The sequence below is a fragment of the Zingiber officinale genome, chromosome 5B, assembly GCF_018446385.1.
Source record: "Zingiber officinale cultivar Zhangliang chromosome 5B, Zo_v1.1, whole genome shotgun sequence".
In the NCBI taxonomy this organism is placed as follows: domain Eukaryota; kingdom Viridiplantae; phylum Streptophyta; class Magnoliopsida; order Zingiberales; family Zingiberaceae; genus Zingiber; species Zingiber officinale.
In genome coordinates, this window is record NC_055995.1 from 6,470,281 (window position 1) to 6,493,204 (window position 22,924).

Consider the following 22,924-nt stretch of genomic DNA (forward strand, 5'->3'; position numbering starts at 1 on the left):
AAATGGAAAAGATGAGGCACACCGGGATTTACTTGGTTACAATCGGGGAGGTCATTAATCCAAAGAAAATGTAGCACTAAATACTCCTTCAGGCGGAGAAGCCTCGTACAATGTTGAAGCACAAAACAGAGAAGCTAATCTAGAAATTGAGAGTACAAGTGTTGGAAGTGAATTGCTTGGAATGAATTAAAAGCTTCTGAACCAAGGCTATATTTATAGCCTTGGTCGGGGTGCCCCGAAGGGGGTTCCGAGCGCCCGGGGGGTATAAAATTTTATCCCCCAACGTTCAGATCGTGATTGACGCGATATGATCAAAAGTCCACTTCCTGGCGCCCGGACGGTCTGGGCACCCAGACCACTTAAGTCAACCAGGTTGACTTTCTGGTCCAAGCCTTTTGCTCTGGTGTTGCTCGCGTCGGTCCGGGTCTTCCACTCCGGCTCCGCTTGCTTGGGTGATCTCTGCCATTCGGAATAGGGCTCACCCGAACCCAACTTCCGGTCTTCTTGAGTAGGCTTCTGCTTCGGCTTCTCATCCCTCGGAATCGTCGCGTGTTTCCTTCTCGTCCACTAGTGTACTCACCCGCAGTCTTCGTCCCTTGGTCGCACCCCATGCCGACCTTCTCGCTAGCTGCATGTCTTGCTCCCCGAGAATTCTTCTGCTCTGGCTTCTCGTCCCTCGGAAATATCGCACGCTTCCTTCTTGTCCGCCAGTGTACTCTTCCGCAGCGCCTCATCCCTCGGACGCACCGCGTGCCGTCCTTCTCGCTAGCTGCGTCTTCCGCTCGACTACCTGTGCTCCTAAGCTCCTGCACACTTAGACACAAGGTTAAAAACACACAGGACCTAACTTAACTTGTTGATCACACCAAAACAACTTTGGGGTTCCAACACTATAAACTATTTAAGTTGGACACCTTTCTATTTCAAGCCCGAGTGGGTGTGGAACATAGCATCGACAAAGAATGAAAAAATATTAAAAAAAATATCAAATACAAAAAATAGCTTTGTGGGAAGCCGAAATCTTTCATAAGGATTATGAAATTCTTATGAAGAATACCAGTGAGATGACACCAGGACAACTTTATTTACATGAGAAAATGGTGGAAAAAAATAAACAGAGACATGGCTTGGTGTAGATGAGTTTATGTTTATTTTTATATATTATTATAATTTATGTCTTTTTATTTGATGCACTGTAATATTTATGTATTTTTTAATTATTAATGTTATTTCACGTTAACAATTTATAAATTTAAATTTTATAAAAATTTAATGGTGTATAATGTAAAATATGAAGGAGAAATGAGAATTATATATAATGAAAAGTGTGAGACCTATAAAGGAGTTGTTGAGAGGTTTTTTGATAGTGGAAAGAGATATGAGGTTTTTAACTTTTGATGTGGCGCAGACGTGACAACGAAGGAGCTTTCAATGGGCTCTAACCACTATGGATGCCCTTATGCCAAACACTCCGTACATATTTAAAAAATAATAATTTAATTTTTTTTTACTTAATACTATAACTCAATCTCTAAACCTTAAAAATAAAACCCTAAATGACATAATAGCAAATTTAAAAAAAAATGCTGCCTCTCTTTTGCGGACGGAAGTCCCAACTTATGTCCACAGTGTATGTGTGTATATATATATATATATAATTTTTTATCTTGCTTTTGAGAATCGAGACATTCGAAAGTGCTTCTGAACGTCCAGACATATGAGGGTCATCCATGAATGTGCAAGTGCAAGGTAAGGGTACGTAAGATATCATTTAAGTTATGTTAGAATATATATATATATATATTGCACACCCATCCGTGAGCATCTAGTATTTTTTTTAAAATTTTCACTTCCTTTAGCTTAAATACTATATCCTAAATCCTAAAAAAAATAATACTAGATATTCATGGATTGATGTGCAGCATTACATGCAACCCTTAAACCATAAAGATAAAATTATAAATGACGTACCCACAAGCTAAAAATATCAAATAATAATAATAAATAAACGCCAAATGCACTAGTAATGATGTAAAAATATTTTATATATATAGTGCTCGCCTCCCGTTCGTGACTTCATGGGCGACTCTTAGCATTATCAGGTACTCGAATCGCTCAAGCATTATCAGGTACTCGAATCGCTCGAGCATTATCAGGTACTCGAATCACTTTCGAGCACCCTGCGTAGGTTGATTCTCTTAGTCAGGTACAAGAGATGTTAGTGAAAGTCACATAGAGATTTTTTAGAGGAGTGTGTTCTTTTCTTTTCCTTTCTTCTTCTTCTAATCCCATCCGAGAGCATCAACAAGTGCTAGCACACTTGTGGTGTTCTCTTCTCCATCCTTGTGTGTTAGAGAACACATCTTGTTCGTGTGGATACTTATAGAGAGTTGTCTACGTTGACAACTTCGAGATCCGGCACCATTTGAACGAGCGGGAACGCGAAGGGCTTCGCTTCAAAGGTATAACCTTTTTCCTTTATAGATCTAAGTGTAGATCTAGGTAAACTCGTACTCGTAGTTTTTCAAAAAATTTTATTCTTCGCACGGATCCGTTGGCTAGGGAGATTCGGGGTTTCCACGACGCGAAAAGCGGTTTTCGCGGCCCGAAAAACCCAACAGTGGTATCAGAGCTACGTGCGAAGGCGTGTACGAGTTTATTTTGGTTTTTATGAAAAATAAACATTCTGTGAATTTTTGTAATTTCATGATTTTTATAGTTTTAAAGGGTATTTTTCTCGTAGAAGCGAAGCACAAGTGTTTAGACACTTGTAGGCTTCGACTACCGAGAAGATTTTTCCGTTACGGCAATGTTTCGACCCAAAACTTTTTGGGACAGTGGGCTAAGGCGTTGTAGGATCGCTTAGGAGCAACTCGCGATGGTTAGATCGTGGGTAGGGGTACTGCCCCTAACCCCGCAAGGGGATTTGCTCCGCGATTGCGCCCGAAATCGCTAATCGAGACCGCCGGGAAAAATTTACTCATAAAAATTGTAAAAATTATGAAAAATTACAGAAAATTATGAAAAATATATAATTTAGAATTATATATTATTTTTGTGATAGTCATGACCCAAAAAGACCCAATATGATTGGATTTGTGTTGTAATTTATAATACGACCTGCATGTCATCATGTGTTTGTGTGTGCTGTATTTGATACGCGACCTGCGCGTCGTGCCTCCCTATTTATATTCTGGTTGTAAATTAGATTTATACTCGAATGTAACTCGAGTTTCAAAATGTAATGTAAATTTTGAAGCAGTGGAAGGTCCACTCAAGACGGAGTTACGAGGAAGGCGCGAGCAACACAAGGTGGTCAAAAGGAAGGCGCTTGAGAAGCTGTTGACCTTAGGTTGACCATCCGATCTTCTCATTGGCTTGATAAGATCGTAGTAGGGTCATGACATAATCACAAAATTATTTAATTAATTGCTTTTGTGTGTATGTGATGCATGCTAGTTAATTAAGTAATTAATTAGTGTCTAACAATTAGATTAGATCTAAATCGTGCACAAGATGCACCCTTACGATTAGATTAGATCTACATCGTGTACAAGATGCACCCTATCGATTAGATTAGATCTATATCGAGTATATGATACAACATCGACGTTTAGATTAGATCTAAATCACGTCAACTCTAATGCCTACCGTGCCGTGATACCTATCACTACCTCGATCACATGTGTTGTTGAATCTCCCAAAGCAGAGCAACACATATTATCTTGGTAGGGTACGGAGGGACAATCTTGGTCCCGCCTATCAACGCATGGGTGAGTACAACTCAATTAGATTGAGTAACTAGTTAACTCGGTTGGATCGAGTACAACTATAGGCATTCTTCCAACGGTTGGAAAGGTAGGACAAAATCATGTTTTTATTAATTCTCGGGCGTAATAGCCAAAGCTAACTCGAGTTTTAATATCAATGCGGATCTTGATCCTATAAACAAAAGTTGCATAGAGATGTAATTGGTAATCGTTACCTACCGATCATACTAAGTCTTGGGCGTATTAGCCAAAGCTAACTCAAGGGTTAGTATGATGTGGATCTTGTCCCACATGAATTATAGAATTCAGTGGGAGCATCATTTAGTTAAAGGCCTAATTAAATGATTAAGAATATGATATTTATTTCTGCATTTATTTCTGTTGTAGAATTTCCATGACGTCAAACACGAACAACTTCTCTCTGCGTTCTGTCCTTAAGAAGGACAAGCTCAACGGAGCAAATTTCCTGGACTGGTACAGGAACCTGAGAATAGTTCTCACCCAAGAACGTAAACTGTACGTTTTGGAGCAGCCCATTTCGGAGGCTCCTCCTGCCACTGCCACGCGAGCAGACCGAGATGCTTACAAGAAGCATCAAGATGACGCATTAGATGTGTCCTGTCTTATGCGCGCGACCATGAACTCTTAGCAACATGAGTTGATGGGCGCTCACGATATGGTTGAACATCTTTGTCACCTATATCAAGGACAAGTAAGGCATCGAGAGGAACTCCAAAGAATACCTGGAAGATCTTAAGAAGAAGAGAAATAAGATTTCTACTTCAGGTATACATGTTATAGAAGTCAACCTCTCTATTTCTTCATCGTGGGTATTAGATACCGGATGTGCTTCGCACATTTGTACTAATATACAAGCGCTGAGAAATAGCAGAGCATTGACGAAGGGTGAGGTAGATCTACGAGTAGGCAATGGAGCACGAGTTGCTGCTATTGCTGTAGGAACTTACTATTTATCTCTACCCTCTGGGCTTGTACTAGAATTAGATGATTGTTGTTATATGCCTGCCTTGACTAAGAACATAATTTCAGTTTCTTGTTTGGACAAGAAAGGATTTTCGTTTACAATAAAGAACAAATGTTGTTCCGTCTATTTAAACGATATGTTCTATTGTAGTGCACCTCTGATGAACGGACTTTATATTCTAGACCTTGAGAGCCCTATCTATAACATAAATACCAAGAGGTTCAAGTCAAATGACATGAACCAAACCTATCTCTGGCACTGTCGCTTAGGTCATATAAATAACAAGCGCTTATCCCAGCTCCATAAGGATGGTTTGCTGGACTCATTTGATTTTAAATCTTATGAGACGTGTGAGTCATGCCTACTAGGCAAGATGACCAAGTCACCCTTTAGTGGGCACAGCGAAAGAGCGACTGATTTGTTAGGACATATACATAGTGATGTATCTGACCCTTTCAATGTCGCGGCTAGAGGCGGTTATAGGTACTTCATCACATTTACTGATGACTTCAGTAGATATGATTATGTGTACTTGATGACATATAAGTCCGAATTCTTTGAAAATTTCAAAGAATTCAAGAATGAAGTACAGAACCAGCTTGGCAAGAATATTAAGATACTTCGATCAGATCGAGGTGGAGAATACCTTAGCCATGAGTTTCGTGACTATCTAGCTGAGTGTGGGATTCTATCCCAACTCACTCCTCCTAGAACACCACAGTGGAATGGTGTATCCGAAAGGAGGAATCGTACTTTATTAGATATGGTACGGTCTATGATGAGTCACACAGATCTTCCGACATTCCTTTGGGGCTATGCTCTAGACACGGCAGCTTTTATACTCAACCGAGTTCCATCCAAGGCCGTGATAAAGACACCATATAGGATATGGACTGAGAGAGATGCCCAAGTGTCTTTCATGAGGATTTGGGGATGTGAGGCCTACGTTAGACGTCAAGTCTCAGATAAATTAGGACCCAAATCTGACAAGTGCTACTTTATAGGATATCCCAAGGAAACTAAGGGATATTACTTCTACATTCCCAGTCAGCACAAGATAGTTGTGGCAAAGACTGGAGTCTTTCTAGAAAGGGTCTTTGTTTCTAGAAAGACTAGTGGGAGTACATTCGATCTTGAAGAAGTTCAAGATGCGGATCCTAGCATTGAAGCCTCGATGGAAGTTGAACTGGAACCACAAAGTGTTGTGGATAATGTTATTCCACAAAGAGTTGAGGAACAACAACCAGTTCAAGTAGACATACCTCTTCGCAGGTCTGATAGGATACATCGTCAGCCTGAGAGATACTCATTTCTCTTGTCTGACCATGATGACGTTGTGCTCATAGAGGATGAACCTACCACCTATCAGGAAGCTGTGATGAGACCAGATTCCGAGAAATGGCTAGAGGTCATGAGATCCGAAATGGAATCCATGTACACCAACCAAGTATGGACTTTGGTTGATCTACCTGAAGGGGTAAAACCCATTGGGTGTAAGTGGGTCTTTAAGAGAAAGACTGACATGGATGGACTTATCTATAAGGGTCGCTTGGTAGCTAAAGGTTTCAAGCAAATTCATGGTATTGACTATGATGAAACCTTTTCTCCAGTAGCGATGTTTAAGTCCATTCGGATCATGCTTGCCATTGCAGCATACCATGACTATGAGATATGGTAGATGGATGTCAAAACCGCGTTTCTGAATGGAAACCTGCTCGAGAATGTGTACATGACACAACCTGAGGGTTTTGTAGATCCACAGCATACTAGCAAAGTATGCAAGCTGTATAGGTCCATTTATGGACTAAAGCAAGCTTCTCGGAGCTGGAATCTTCGATTCGATGATGCAATCAAACAGTTTGGTTTCATCAAGAACGAAGATGAGCCTTGTGTCTATAAGAAGGTTGTAGGGGATATAGTTGTCTTCCTCATATTGTATGTGGATAACATACTACTCATTGGGAACGACATCCCTTTGCTTCAGTCTGTAAGACTTGGCTAGGGAGTTGCTTCTCAATGAAGGACTTAGGTGAGACATCCCGCATTCTAGGGATACAGATCTACAGAGATAGATCTAAGAGATTGCTTGGTTTAAGTCAGAGTACATATATTGACAAGGCACTCCTTCGGTTTGCCATGCAGAACTCCAAGAAGGGATTTCTGCCGATGTCACATGGCGTGAGTCTTTCGAAGACTCAAGGTCCCTCTTCTAGAGAGGAGAGAGACCGCATGGATCAGATCCCTTATGCCTCAGCCATAGGATCTATCATGTACGCCATGCTATGTACTCGACCTGATGTCTCGTATGTTTTGAGCATGACGAGCAGATACCAGTCAAATCCAGGTGAAAGTCACTGGATAGCGGTCAAGAATATTCTTAAGTACTTAAGAAAGACTAAAGAATATTTCTTGATATATGGAGGCGATGACGTGCTAGCTGTAAAGGGTTACAATGATGCTAGCTTCCAGACCGATCAGGATTATTATCGATCGCAGTCAGGGTTCGTATTTTGCATAAATGGTGGTGCTGTGAGCTTGAAGAGTTCGAAGCAGGACACAGTAGTTGATTCTATGACAGAGGCCGAGTACATTGCTGCATCAAAGGCAGCAAAGGAGGCAGTTTGGATTCGCAAGTTCATCACTGAACTTGGGGTGGTTCCTAGTGATCCGGTAGTAAGAATGGGGAACCCACTTCCTGAAGGGGATCAACCTGAGGACTGATGAAAGGCTATGCGGTGGATGGCCGAGCCGAGCGGATGGGTAGGTCCGAACGGAGCTAGAGATAAGCCCATCCATGGGCTCATGTTTCTGACGCCAGGGCAGGAAGACCGAAGGGCCGAGCGGGAGTCCGCTCGGCAGGGGCCAAGGGCCGAGGGGGTTGTCCGTTCGGCCAAATAGGGGCGAGGGTATAGAGGTTGCCGAGCGGCCTATGCGCTCGGCTCAGGATATGAGATATCAGCAGAATCATGTCTGATGATTAGGCCGTACACAAGATCGCACGATCTTGCCGTCACATCATGGAGAGGCTGATACAGTAACAGTATGGTCTCATGGACGTCTCCCTGACAGATCCATATTCAGACATGGCCCTTCTGACAGACCCATACCTGGGCATGGTCAAAGGCAGGTGGTTGCTTTGATTGGCACGCCCAGGCTTCTTTGAGAGATCTATATAAGGCTTCCATTTCTCCACTGGAGGTATGAAAAATCTTCATCTTGAAGCCACCTTTTTGTTATTCCTCGCCTGACTTGAGCGTCGGAGGGCCGTCGCCGGGACACCCCTCCCAGCTCGGTTTTGTTGCAGGTTCACCGGAGCATTCGAGGATCTAGCAGGAAGCGCCACGTGCCCAGCGTCCACTGATAACCGGTTCGGACAGGATCAAATTGGCGCCGTCTGTGGGAACGCTCCTGCATCCGATCGGAAACAATGGACGAGGCTGGACGACAACACACGATGACGCTTTCTAGGGAAGAACTCGACGCTCTGGTCGAGATAAGGGCCGCCAAAATTGTTGAACAAAAACAGAAAGCAGCGGCCGAACGGCCGGAGCAACAAGCAACATCTGCGTCGGGTGGCCGAGCGGAAGCACCTCCAGCCACCGTCGCATTCCACCGGGCCTTATTTCGCACCCCTGAAGCCGGACCAGCTCGGAGAGATAGAGACTCTTCTTCAGACGAAATGCCAAGGCGAGATGACAGAAAAGGGAAAGCTCACCGGGCGGATTCATCTCCTGAGAGGACCAATCGCCAATTCTCGGAGGCTATTCTACGAGACCCTCTACCCAAGCATTACGTGCCTCCGACGATCGGCGAGTACAATGGAACAACGGACCCGGATGACCATCTGGGTAAGTTTGACAACACAGCCACGCTCCACCAATACACCGATGGAGTGAAATGCCGCGTCTTTCTTACCACCCTCTCGGGGTCTGCTCAACGGTGGTTCCGGAGGCTGCCGGACGGATCCATCACGAGCTTCAAGGAATTCCGAACGGCCTTCCTCCACCACTTCGCCAGTAGTCGGCGGTATCAAAAGACAAGTGTCAGCTTGTTCGCCATCAAGCAAGAGCCGAGAGAATCGCTTCGAGCTTACATTCAGAGATTCAACCAAGTGGCGATGGACATCCCAACGGCCACTTCGGAGACGATGATGAACGCCTTCACGCAAGGCCTTGCGGATGGGGACTTCTTCCGGTCGCTCATCCGAAAGCCGCCCCGAGACTATGATCACATGCTACATCGAGCCAACGAATATATAAATGTGGAAGAAGCGCAAGCCGCTCGGAAAAAGGAAGCTCCAGCCGAGCGGGCACCTACTCAGGCCGAGCGGAAACAGCACACCGCTCAGCAGCCACCTAGAGGACCGAGGGCCGATGCAATCCGATCCCCCCATGCCAGATCTCATGTACAAGAGGTGGTTGCCGCTCGGCCCAAGCCAAAGAAGAGGTGGACACCTATGTTCTGCACCTTCCACCAGACGGATACGCACGACACGAGGGATTGCCGAAGCCTTCCCTTTGTATCCAATCCTGTTCCCAGGAAAGCCGAACGACGATCTCCTCCCATCGACAGGAGACATAGGACCCATGAAACGGACCGAACCCGCACCGAGAGACGACATCAGCAGACACCCGAGCGGCACCGATCTCCAAGGCAGGAGAATCGCCGGGCGTCCAGAGAACGGTCACGACCGTCCGCTCGGGAAGAGGAAAACCGGAACAATACTTCCCGGGGCGAAATCAGCGTTATTGCCGGCGGACCGACCGGAGGAGACTCCAATCGAGCTAGAAAGGCGGGCGTCCGACAGCTGCAGATCCACGCGGTCGGCTGTAGCCAAGAACGGGCAAGTGGACCGGAAATCACTTTCGGGCCCGAGGACTTGGAAGGAGTAGAAGTGCCCCACGACGACGGACTGCTCATTAAAGCGGTAGTAGCAAATTACACCATTCACCGCATATTTGTTGACACAGGGAGCTCGGTCAACATCATATTCAAGAAGGCGTTCGATCAGCTGCAAATTGATCGAGCCGAGCTGCTGCCCATGACGACCCCGCTCTACGGGTTTACGGGCAACGAAGTTCAGCCGGTCGGACAGATCCGGCTAGCCACCTCGCTGGGAGAGGAGCCGCTCAGGAGGACCAGGACAATAAACTTCGTGGTGGTCGACTCTCCATCATCCTACAACGTCATTTTGGGACGACCGGCGCTCGGCGAATTCCGAGCGGTTGTCTCAACCTTCCACCAGAAGATAAAGTTCCCCGTGGAGGACAAAGTAGGAGAAGTGAGTGGAGATCAGCTAGCAGCTCGGCGGTGCTATATAGAGATGATCCGAGCAGAAGCTTGCTCCGCTCGGAAGGCGCCCCGAATCGAGGTAAATGCCATAACCGAGAAACCTCCTGCTTTAATTTATGATGAAAAGGAGGAAGTTCAGATCCATCCGACCCAACCGGAGGCCACGACTTTTATCGCCTCGGATCTGGAAGAAGAGCAGAAGGAGAAGCTGATCCAATGCCTCCAGCGAAATCATGATGTCTTTGTCTGGTCGACACATGAGTTGCCTGGAATTTCGCCAAGCCTGACGCAGCATGAGTTGCATGTCCGACCGGACGCTCGGCCAGTGAAGCAGAGAAAAAGGGACTTCAGTGCCGAACAAAATGCCATCATCCGAGCAGAAGTAGAAAAACTTCTGAAGGGCGGCCACATACGCGAGGTGCAGTTCCCGAGCTGGCTGGCCAACGTAGTATTGGTCTCCAAGCCGGGCGGCAAGTGGAGGGTCTGCATCGACTTTCGAGACCTAAACAAAGCATGCCCCAAGGACTTTTATCCTCTGCCCCGGATAGATCAGCTGGTGGACTCTACAGCCGGCTGCGAATTAATTTGCATGCTCGACGCCTACCAAGGATATCATCAAGTGCCGCTCGCCCGAGAAGATCAAGAAAAAGTAAGCTTCGTAACGACCGACGGCACATATTGCTATAATGTGATGCCGTTCGGATTGAAGAATGCCGGGGCCACCTATCAACGCTTGATGAACAAGGTGTTCAAGGAGCAAATCGGGCGGAATCTGGAAGTTTATGTGGACGATATTCTTATCAAATCCGTCCGAGCGGCCGATCTTTTCAAGGATGTGGAAGAAACCTTCCGAACACTGCGTAAATATGGAGTTAAGCTAAATCCCCAGAAGTGCCTGTTCGGAGCTAAAGGAGGGCGCTTCTTGGGGTATATAGTGACCGAGCGGGGAATCGAAGCAAATCCCAGCAAGGTGAAAGCACTGCAAGACATGCCGCCCCCAAGAAATACAAGAGAAGTGCAAAGGTTGACCGGTCGGATAATTGCTTTATCCAGATTCATCTCCAGAACCGCCGACCGGAGCCTGCCATTCTTCAAGATCCTGCGCAAGGCTACTAAGTTCCAGTGGGATGAAGAGTGTGACCGAGCATTTGAAGAGTTGAAGACATATCTATATGTATCTGTCGTCGACTGAGCATGCTGTAGGCTCAGCACTTGTGAGGGCGAGCGGCGAGGAGCAGCCGGTGTATTTTCTAAGCCACATTTTAAAAGACGCTGAATCTCGTTACACTGGGCTCGAGAAGTTGGCCTTAGCTTTGGTTCTAGCCGCTCGGCGCCTTCGACCGTATTTCTTGGCTCACACCATCTTTGTCCGAACGAACAGTCCACTCGGAAGGGTGCTGTTGAATCCAGAAGCGTCCGGACGGCTTATCAAGTGGACGACAGAATTAAGTGAATTTGACATCCAATATCAGCCCCGCTCGGCGATTAAAGCCCAATCCTTGGCTGATTTTGTGACCGAAGTGCAAAGACCAGAGCCGGAGGCTATGTGGAGAATATATGTGGATGGATCCTCCACCCGGCTCGGAAGTGGGATCGGAATATTACTACTCTCGCCTCAGGAGGAAAAGATGCACTTATCCATCCGGCTAGATTACAAAGCGACTAACAATGAAGTCGAATACGAGGCCCTTATAGCCGGATTGCAGGCCGCTCGGCATGTGGGGGCCGGTCGGGTGACACTTTATTCGGATTCACTGTTAGCCGCTCAGCAACTCTCCGGCACCTTTGAAATCAACTGTGTTCGGCTTAAGCTCTACGCGGAGGCCTTTGAAACACTTAAAGCTACTTTCCGAGAGGTGTTTATTCAGAAGATTCCCCGAACGGAGAACCAGGCGGCTGATGAGTTAGCCAAACTCGCGAGTTCAATAACGCTGGTCGCCATTCAGCAACCAATTGAAAAAACGCTGCTGGTGGCGCATGTCGACCGGATGCAAGGCCTCACATTTCCAAGAGACTGGAGGACACCTATTATAGAATTTCTCCGTTCGGGCACCACACCATCCGATGAATATGCAGCCCGGCTCCTCAGAAGAAGAGCTGGTCGATTTACACTCATCGGAGATCAGCTTTACAAGAAAGCTTTCTCGCGTCCTCTGCTGAAATGTGTAAGCTCGGAGGACTCAGCTTACATCCTCCAGGAAGTACATCAAGGATCATGCGGAGGTCATCCGGGAGGACGCTCGTTAGCCAAAAAGATCCTCTTAGCCGGATACTTTTGGCGCCGCTCGGGTAGTATCTACTTGCCTTTCATGCCAGAAGTATCACAACTTCTCTCACCGACCGGCAGAGGAGATGAAGGCATCAACCATCTCATGTCCGTTCGATCAATGGGGAATGGATATTGTGGGTCCATTTCCGATGGCGACCGGGCAGAGGAAATTCTTACTAGTGGCGGTGGATTACTTCTCCAAGTGGGTGGAGGCCGAGCCGCTCGCAAAGATTACTGAACAAATGGTTAAAAAATTCATCTGGCAACACATCATTTGCCGGTTCGACTAGTGTCCGACAACGGGCGGCAATTCACAGGGAAGATGTTAGAGGATTGGTGCAAGAGCTATGGCATTGAGCAACATTTCACATCCGTGGCCTATCCTCGAGCAACGGTCAAGCCGACTTCGTATTCTGCGCGCTCGGCTCGACCATTTGGGAGGGAGTTGGCCAGATGAAGTGCCGAGCGTCCTGTGGGCCATCCGAACGACGCCGAAAGAAGGGACAGGAGTCACACCGTTCCATTTGGTATATGGCGGTGAGGCTGTCATTCCGGTCGAAGTTGGAGTTGAGTCAACCCGGATCCAGAGCTACGATGATGACAACGCCGAACGAAGAAACATGGAGCTGGACTTGGTAGAAGAGGAGAGGGCGAAGGCGTCCGTTCGGCTGATGGCATACCGTCAACGGATGAAGCAAAACTACAACCGGCGCGTCATTCCCCGATCATTCCAGGTCGGCGATCTTGTTTGGAAGAAGATCAAGCCGGTCGGTGACGTCGGCAAGCTTGAAGCTCCATGGGCAGGTCCTTTCAAAATCATCGAAAAGCTCCGCTCGGGCGCGTATTATCTGGAGGATGAGGACGGTCGGCAGCTAGATAGACCATGGAGTGCGAACCACCTCCAGCCTTACCGGGCGGGGTGAAAGGTGTATCACTGTAAATCACCATGTGTACATTTTTCGACTGATTACTGAAAATGCAGAAATGAAAGGTCAAAAGAGCGAAAACAAGGCATTATCATCGAAAAACGAAGGCCCCGTGCCGCTCGGCCGGAGGTATATGGGTCGAGCCAAGCGCTCGAAAATCGGGGGACGAAATAGACCATGAGCCGTTCGGTCGGGAGTGCGTTCTCCGCGCTGGGTGACAGGTGCGCTAAATATAAATGTAGATACTTTTTCGTCGCCTATATGCTTGCGATGCAGGAAGCAAAAAGATAAAAACACATTGAGCATTCTCCGATGAACGGTTCACCGTTCGGCCGTAAGGTTCATATCCGAGTCGGGAGCTTGGACCCGAAGACCCCAGGCCGCTCGGCCGGGCTGCGTATAGAATATAAGCACCGTTCGAACTTGAAGACCCCGAGCTGTTCGGTCGGGCTGCATACTAGGGTGGCAGAAAGAAAAACCCAAACCCTGCGCTGATCAGGGTGATAGCGGGAGGTTATGGCCTGGAACGAAGGCCTGAGCCGTTCGGCCAGGTGTGTAGTCTCACTGGGACGCACCGACGAGCCCCGTCGTTAAAAATCGAGAGCCGCGCCGACCGGCTATAAATATCCGCGCCGACGAGCATCGTCGTTAAAAATCGAGAGACGGGCCGGCGTCTATAAATAATCCGAGCGGAAAGCCGACGAGCACCGTCGTTAAAAATCGAGAGCCGCGCCGACCGGCTATAAATATCCGCGCCGACGAGCACCGTCGTTAAAAATCGAAAGCCGCGCCGACCGGCTATAAATATCCGCGCCGACGAGCCCCGTCGTTAAAAATCGAGAGACGGGCCGGCGTCTATAAATAATCCGCTACCGACGAGCACCGCCGTTAAAAATCGAGCCGCCGACCGGCTATAAATATCCGCTACCGACGAGCACCGCCGTTAAAAATCGAGCCGCCCGACCGGCTATAAATATCCGCCGACGAGCACCGTCGTTAAAATCGAGAGCCGCTACCGACCGGCTATAAATATCCGCTACCGACGAGCACCGTCGTTAAAAATCGAGACGGGCCGGCGTCTAAATAATCCGAGCGGAAAGCCGACGAGCACCGTCGTTAAAATCGAGAGCCGCGCCGACCGGCTATAATATCCGCGCCGACGAGCACCGTCGTTAAAAATCGAGCCGCCGACCGGCTATAAATATCGCGCCGACGAGCACCGTCGTTAAAATCGAGAGCCGACCGGCTATAAATATCCGCTACCGACGAGCACCGTCGTTAAAAATCGAGACGGGCCGGCGTCTATATAATCCGGAAAGCCGACGAGCACCGTCGTTAAAATCGAGAGGCCTATAAATAATCCGAGCGGAAAGCCGACGAGCACCGTAGTTAAAATCGAGCCGCCCGACCGGCTATAAATATCCGCTACCGACAAGCACCGCCGTTAAAAATCGAGAGCCGCTCCAAATCTCCGCCGACGAGCACCGTCGTTAAAGATCGAGAGCCGCCGATAAATAATCCGAGTGGAAAGCCGACGAGCACCGCCGTTAAAAATCGAGAGCCGCCGACCGGCTATAAATATCCGCTACCGACGAGCACCGCCGTTAAAAATCGAGACCGGCGTCTATAAATAATCCGAAGGAAAGCCGACGAGCACCGTCGTTAAAATCGAGAGCCGCGCCGATAGACATCCGCGCCGACGAGCACCGCCGTTAAAAATCGAGCGACGAGCCGGCTATATATCCGCGACGAGCACCGTCGTTAAAAATCGAGAGGCGTACCATAATCCGAGTGGAAAGCCGACGAGCACCGTCGTTAAAATCGAGAGCCGCGCCGATAAATAACCGCGACGAGCACCGTCGTTAAAAATCGAGACGGGCCTATAAATAATCCGAAGGAAAGCCTCCGTCGTTAAAAATCGAGAGCCGCGCCGATCGGCTATAAATATACCAAGCGGAAGGGCGAATATCGGAGTAAGAAACTGCGGAAACTATAAATATTAAAGCATTCAGGCCCGAAGGGGGGTTGGTCCTTCAACACTCGGCGTTTGTTGACTTCACGCAAGCAAGATACGTGCAGAGCGAGTAGGTCTGCTCACTCGCACTTTATGCAATGAGCCAAACCTATCGGACGCGTGAGGGAGAAAGCTTAAGAGCACGACTGGCGAAAATCTTACCAGCATTAGTGTTAGGCAAACAGAAGAATATTATGGACAATGGGTAGGAAGACAGGAAAAGGGGCATCGTTTCATTAGAAGAAAAATTATGCCGAACGGCACGTACAAAAATTTCACATCCGCCGAGCGGAGGAAGTACAAAAAGTGCTTGAAATAACCCACATCACTCCGGGTCCTCAAAATTAAAAAAGGTGTCCGGGATGTCGTCGATCATGGCCGCCAGTTCGGGAGGGGGAATGCTCAGGTCAGCAGGAAGATGCCCCCCCTTTTTGAAGTACGCCGTGGTGACCTTGACCGCCTCGAGGAAGGTGGAGGAGACGTTGCCACCAAACTTTTCACCAAATCGCTCTGAGCGGATGTATTCTTGGCGCGCTACAGCTAGGCGACTAGGCTCTCCCTCCTTATATTTTTTGAGCAACGCCCGGGAAGCAGTTAAGGAATCTTGGAGGGCCTTCAAGTTTGCTTCAGCTGGGCCTCCAGATCCTTAAATCGCTGATTTAGCGCATGGACATCTACTTTCATTCTGTCCAGGTCAGCGATCGCCTGCCTCTTCCGGCTACCGGCGCGTTTCACATCTTTGTCACGCTTCTTCACCAAGTCCGCTAGCCGAGCTACTTCAGCAGTCAGGTCGGCAGCCTTCTTCTGTTCGGCCTCAAAAGCTTGTTTCTCCTGCTCGGCCGTGGGACCTTCCGACACTTGGAGTTTTTCCAGAAGGCCCTCCAACTCGGCTAGCCGATGGCTAGTGGCAATTTGCTCAGCCCAGCGCTGTAAGGGAAATAATAATGTCAGGAATCAAATAATAGCATGACACGGGAATGAAGACGGGTTTACCTGAGTAGCCTGCTGCATATTGTTATCGCCGAGCTGCTTGGGCATCATAAGGGCCACCTGAATCTGGGTGTCCTCGAAGAGTTTGGCGAGCGGACCAGTCAGGGTTATTTCGTGAACGGGGCTCGATGGCCGATCGGCAAACAGTAAATATTCCTCCGATGGGAATCGGAGGGTAGTCTTGATGGTAGGGTGGCCAGACGGCGCTTCTTCAGTCGCGGCCGCCTGATGCGAGGACTCCCCTATGGTGGAAGTTTCGCCCAACCGACGTAAGCGGCGGCGAGGTCGGGGAGGAGAGCCGAGGCTGGCGGCAGCGGCCATAGGGGTCCCGATCCGGTGGCGTGCGGTCGGGCGGTTACGCCGATCGGCGCCTGTGGTTCCCCTCTTGGGCTAGCGGGGGGGGTCTCTTCGACGCTCGCCGAACCTCCAAAGGTGGATCTCCAACCTGGGGCCCAGCTCGGCGGGAGCCGAGGAAACAGGATCGATTCAACCGCCGTTGAAGCGGATGAGGCAGCTTCTGCTTCAGGAGCGGACTGTGCCCTCCCTCTCCTGCACTGCCGGGCGGCTAGGGATTAAACCCCGCTCGGCGAGCTCCTTTTGGTGGCCGCTTCAATTTCTACGGACTTCAATTTCAAGTGAGCGGTAGCCTTGGAGCGCCACATGACATCACCGCAGTGAAAGAAATTAAAATCGCTTAGATAAAAAGACTAAGAGAAGCACCCCCTTGAGAGCAACTGGTCGATCTTGTATCGCTGGCCGGACAACCAGTTCGCCGCATGAAGATAGGCTGGATTACTTCTGAACTTGCCGAGCTCCGGCTGGGTCGGCACGGCGGTCTGCCATTGGGTGCGGAAGGCTGGCCGATCGGGAAGTCGGATGAAGAAGAAAAACTCCTTCCAGTGTTTGTTGGAGGTCGGCATGTTATCAAAAAATTTAAAGCCTATTATACTTTGGAAGATAAAGGTGCCCGGCTCGGATTGTTTGGGGTAGAAGAAGAAATGGAATATCTTAGGGTCAAGAGGAATACTGTGCAACTTAAAGAGGACGACCATCCCGCTTAGCAACCTAAAGGAATTCGGCACAAGCTGGCCGAGCGGGATGCGGAAGTAATTACAAACCTCCAGAATAAATGGATGGGTAGGAAATCTAAGGCCGCCCTGGAATTGGTCCGAAAAGAAACAAATGGAGCCGATCGGCGGGTCATGTGGACGGTCGGTCAGGCCGGCTATAATTATTTCGTGGTCATCAGGAAGCCCGTATGTCCGAACAAGGCGCTGGGCATGCTCCTCATCGAATCGGCTCTCCATGGTCAGGTACCAGGGGCCCGAAATGTTAACAGCGGGTTCGGAGGAACTCGCCATCTCAGAAAAAAATCAAAGGAAGGGAAACGAAAGGAGCGAAATGAGCAGGGAAGACCTATTAAGTGAAGGCAGAGGACTCACTGGGAAGAAAACGGGTGGAAAGAATCACCGATGAGGTGATCGCCGCCTAAAACCAGACACTAGATCGCCGGAGGCCGCAGCAACAGAACGAAGCAGAAGGCAACGCGCGAGCGAATGTGCGGCCAAAAAAAGGGACGGAGGCTTTATACGGCCGAGGCCGGTCAGCCACCGCCGTCCGATCCAGGTCACGAGAAACAAGGACGCCATCGGGCCGTCCATTTCAAACGGGGGCGTCCCATCGTAAGTGACGCCGCCGCCACACAAGGGTCGACACGTGGCGCCCCGTCACCGAGTGCAATTAATGCGCCCATACTGCGCATGCTTCGACTTAATGGAGAGGATTTGCATAATTTCCGAGGAGATCTAGACAAGCAAATATCAACATTAAGCGACAAGACAACCAAAATAAAGAGCCGAGCGGCTGAATTTGGTAGAAGGGCCGGACGGCCCCAGTGATATTATAAGCTACGGAAAAGCGGCGACCGCCCGCTCGGACACATATAGTCCAGTCAGTCGGACTCACTGCCTCCTTCGACTAGACTTGAAGGGAAGGCAAGTGATCCGGCAGTAAGAATGGGGAACCCACTTCCTGAAGGGGATCGACCTGAGGACTGATGAAAGGCTATGCGGTGGATGGCCGAGCCGAGCGGATGGGTAGGTCCGAACGGAGCTAGAGATAAGCCCATCCATGGGCTCATGTTTCCGACGCCAGGGCAGGAAGACCGAAGGGCCGAGCGGGAGTCCGCTCGGCAGGGGCCAAGGGCCGAGGGGGTTGTCCGTTCGGCCAAATAGGGGCGAGGGTATAAAGGGTGCCGAGCGGCCTATGCGCTCGGCTCAGGATATGAGATATCAGCAGAAGCATGTCTGATGATTAGGCCGTACACAAGATCGCACGATCTTGCCGTCACATCATGGAGAGGCTGATACAGTAACAGTATGGTCTCATGGACGTCTCCCTGACAGATCCATATTCAGACATGGCCCTTCTGACAGACCCATACCTGGGCATGGTCAAAGGCAGGTGGTTGCTTTGATTGGCACGCCCAGGCTTCTTTGAGAGATCTATATAAGGCTTCCATTTCTCCACTGGAGGTATGAAAAATCTTCATCTTGAAGCCACCTTTTTGTTATTCCTCGCCTGACTTGAGCGTCGGAGGGCCGTCGCCGGGACACCCCTCCCGGCTCGGTTTTGTTGCAGGTTCACCGGAGCATTCGAGGATCTAGCAGGAAGCGCCACGTGCCCAGCGTCCACTGATAACCGATTCGGACAGGATCACCTAGTATCGCTGACCCTATTGAACTCTATTGTGACAACAATGGAGCTATAGCACAGGCGAAGGAACCTCGCTCACACCAGCGGACCAAACACATACTACGGCGCTTCCATCTCATTCGAGAGATTATTGAGAGAGAAGATGTGAAGATATGCAGAGTAACCACAGAGGCTAACATCGCAGATCCCTTGACCAAGGCTTTGGCACAGAGGAAACATGATGGTCACACTAGGTCATTGGGGCTCAGAGCCTACACTGATTGTGCTAGTGGGAGATTGTTAGCTAGAGCCCTAGAGCCAATCATTTGATAATTGTATTATGGACTTGTTGTATCATATTCTATATAAATAAAGACATTTGGTTTTTGGTTATTATACTTACTTGTATTGGCACTACAAGAAAAAAGCTAATAGACAACGCTTTTAAAGCGTTGTCTTTTTGCCTGAAAAAGCGTTGTTAAAGGCACTGTTGTAAAAAGTCTGCTCAACGACAACGCTTTTAAAGCGTTGTCGTTTGTACCAAAGACAACGCTTTTGCAATGCTTTAAAAGCGTTGTCGTTTTATGCAGAGGCAACGTTTTACAACGCTTTTAAAGCGTTGTGTTTGGTAGAAAAGACAACGCTTTTGCAATGCTTTAAAAGCGTAGTTATATTTTGCAAAGACAACATTATTACAACGCTTTAAAAGCGTTGTTGTTTTTTACAAAGACAACACTTCTTGCAACGCTTTAAAAGCGTTGTCGTTTTAAAGAAAAAAAAATATATTTAAAAATCATTATTTTTATATTTACGAAACTATTATTTTTTTCTTTTACCATGTCTAGATTCGAATTTTACATATAATCAACTCGGTTAATGATTTCAAACTCATAAAAATAATAGAAATCTGACGTTGAAGTAATATTAATAATTAATTACATGAAAAGCTAGTAAATATCAAAATTTACACTAATTCTGTTTCAAAGTATATAGTGATATTCACATATAAAACAAAAGAGCACAAAAAATCTGTTTTGAACATCTACAATCTGTTTAGCCAACAATCTGTTTACTGAATACTGAAGTAGCCAATAATCTGTTTACTCAAAATAGTACAGTAGTTACTGAATCCATACGCTTAGTGTACTGATCAATTACTGAATCCAGATGCTCCTTAGTGTACTGATCTCGACTATCCTGTATCCACCTACAAAAGAAACAAAACAAAACAATCATTACTGATGAGTATATATGAGCATTACTGATGGCTCTCAAAAGAAACAAAACAATCATCATGACTTTCTACCAAAAGAAACAAAATTTACATTAATCTTAATGAAGGATTTCAGATCCTTGATGTAAAATAGTTTTCAAATTGCATGCAGCTATCTGACTGCTTTATTAAACTGATCTCATGCAGCTTGTTCGCCGAGATTGTTCGTCGTTTTCAAATTTACTGGAGTGAAATTCTAACAATCTTTTTTCCATAGATTGTTCGCCGAGATTTATTAAACTGAACCATTTCTTTATCCCTCTTTCCATGGAACTGGATGAAGTATTCATATAGAAAAAGTTGAAATAGATTTTCTTAAAACTTGAACATGCAACCTGCAAAATAAGTTAATAAATAAATATGGACTACGCAACAAAGTGACCATATGCCATCCACAACAGTTTTTTTAGAGCATTAAGAAATTGATACATAACTGGCTTCTTCCCTTTTGTTCTAACTAATTCCAAAATTAATAGCAAAAGAAAATAATTATGTACTCCAAATAATTAATTAACAGTTAATTTCAGACTTATGCTGAAGTCTCATTGAACAAAATGGCATTTCCTCATACCACAATATCCTAAAGCATTGAATGTCTAGGTCTGGACAGCTATGTTAATCCTGTGAGCACATTAAGATTCATGGGAAAATCATCATAGTGTGCATTGTACATTCAGTTTGTTTTCAGTGAATTATCTACTATTTATGATTTTGATGGACGAGGAACAGTCATGTCAACACTAATGGTTGTTGGTGTGGACCAATGTGAATTATATTCTAAAGCTTACTAATTCCAGAGAATTGATATCTATTTCCAAACTAGATGAAGCTGAATAAAATTGCAAACGAAGAACTCATAACGAATAAGCATTACAAGAATGAAAAAGTATACAAATCAACTTATTTTCACTTTAAGTGATAAGTGAAATTATTCCAAACAATGTTAGAACTTATCTATAATACTACTAAATAAAATCTTATATTGGGATGAATGTGATCATTCAGTACTCACATTTTCTATCCATGCCATCTCTACCATGTAGTTTGAGCATTTCTCCTGTGAATGAAAATTGAGGAATAAGATTGAATGACAACTTAGAAAGGTCAATGAGAAATTGAATAAGGAAACAAGTAATCATTATTTACATTTAACACATCAACTGCATACAGAACTTAGAAACTATCTTTTTTCCATACATCCCTCCAGGACTCCTATATAGATAGATAGTGCAAAGAATGGATGAAAGACACATACACAATAGGAATACGACTGTAAATATGTGGAGCAAGCACCAAATTCATGAAAAGAAACTGAACACTAAAAGAACATATATATATTTTTTCTCTTTTGAGAAAGAAAGCAAGAAAGAAAGAGAGATCATACCTTAACATGCTTTACAAGAACGTGAATCTCACAACTCAAGATCCTGCTTTATCAAAACCAACATAAGATCACAGAAAATAAAAAAAGTATCTTTTCAAAAAAATAAAAAAAAAGTCTTGTGAAGCAATGCATGTTAACAGCCTAATTAGCAGCAACAATCTGATAAACCAAAAAAAAAAAAAAGGAAATGTAAAAACACTTTGCTCCTTAAACCTCAATGGCAGATTATCAATTAAGAAACAAGGTAAAAGCGCCCAGACGGACGAGAAATCAATGAAACCTGAAATAATCACCCTAAACGGGCAAAAAAAGTATCTTTATTCAAAGAATTAGTCTTGTGAAGCAATGCATGCTAATAGCATAAATAGCAGCATCAGTCTGATACACCAAACAAAAAAGAATGTAAAACACTTGGCTCCTTAAATCTCAATGGAAGCAAACAAGCCGAACATAAATGATTCACCCTAATCGCCTCTAATGAATCATGATGAGTTCATAGTGAGGAGATGGAACGAGATCATCGAACAAGGAAAACGAAGAACAAAGATATCAAATAGAACAAGGAAAAAGAGGGATAGCACAAATAGCAGCAGCTCATAATTAAAACAAAAATGCTACTATTCAGAATAAACTAATAAATGATATAATAAGAGAAACTATGTTCAGTAGAATAGCAGTACTAATAGATAACAAACACATTTTGTGATTAGACAAGTTGAAATATCAGAGTTGAAGGGGTGAGGGATAGCACGAGATAAAAGGAACTCCAGTTAACAGCCAACTCCGATCATAAATATGAAGGGGGTGAGGGAATGCACCTACTCATAAATATGATCTTGTATACATTCTGCCAACTCCGATCGCACCTCATCAATTTCTTCTCGAGAATACTCTGCTTGTGTGAACTGTGAACATTAATGAGGAAAAAAAAATCAACATTGACTTTGCATATTTTAAATAGTTTATTTCAAATAATTTGAGACATAAGCAAGTAAACATTACTATAGATCGTAGTGAATCTCTTTCGATAATTTCAACTTCTTCAACAATTTGTCTCATAAATCGCATCACATAGTAACCACATTGTTTGACATCTTGTTGTCGAGGAGCCTATGGAAATTAGAGACATATTATTAATGATAAACATACACATTAAAATATATGTTATATGTAATTACACATACCTTTACTATTACCCACATAGCCTTTTTTATACCTTTTCTTCCCTTGCTTGAATTAAACAATCTTAAGGCCCTTCATACGTTAATGATTTTTTTATATATGAGTTTTGTATTAACATAAATGCTTAATAAAAAAGAAATATGAA

The 22,924-nt window shown here is 46.1% G+C and overlaps 1 long non-coding RNA gene across 1 annotated transcript; it reads right to left on the minus strand.

Annotated features, from left to right (window-relative positions):
* Window positions 1-20,018: 20,018 nt before the first annotated feature.
* LOC121984041 lies at window positions 20,019-22,709 on the minus strand. Its single transcript, XR_006112757.1, has 4 exons — window positions 22,600-22,709; window positions 22,416-22,502; window positions 21,226-21,270; window positions 20,019-20,147 (listed from the first exon to the last, which is right to left on the minus strand). It is a non-coding gene; the product is annotated as an uncharacterized LOC121984041 (long non-coding RNA).
* Window positions 22,710-22,924: the final 215 nt, after the last annotated feature.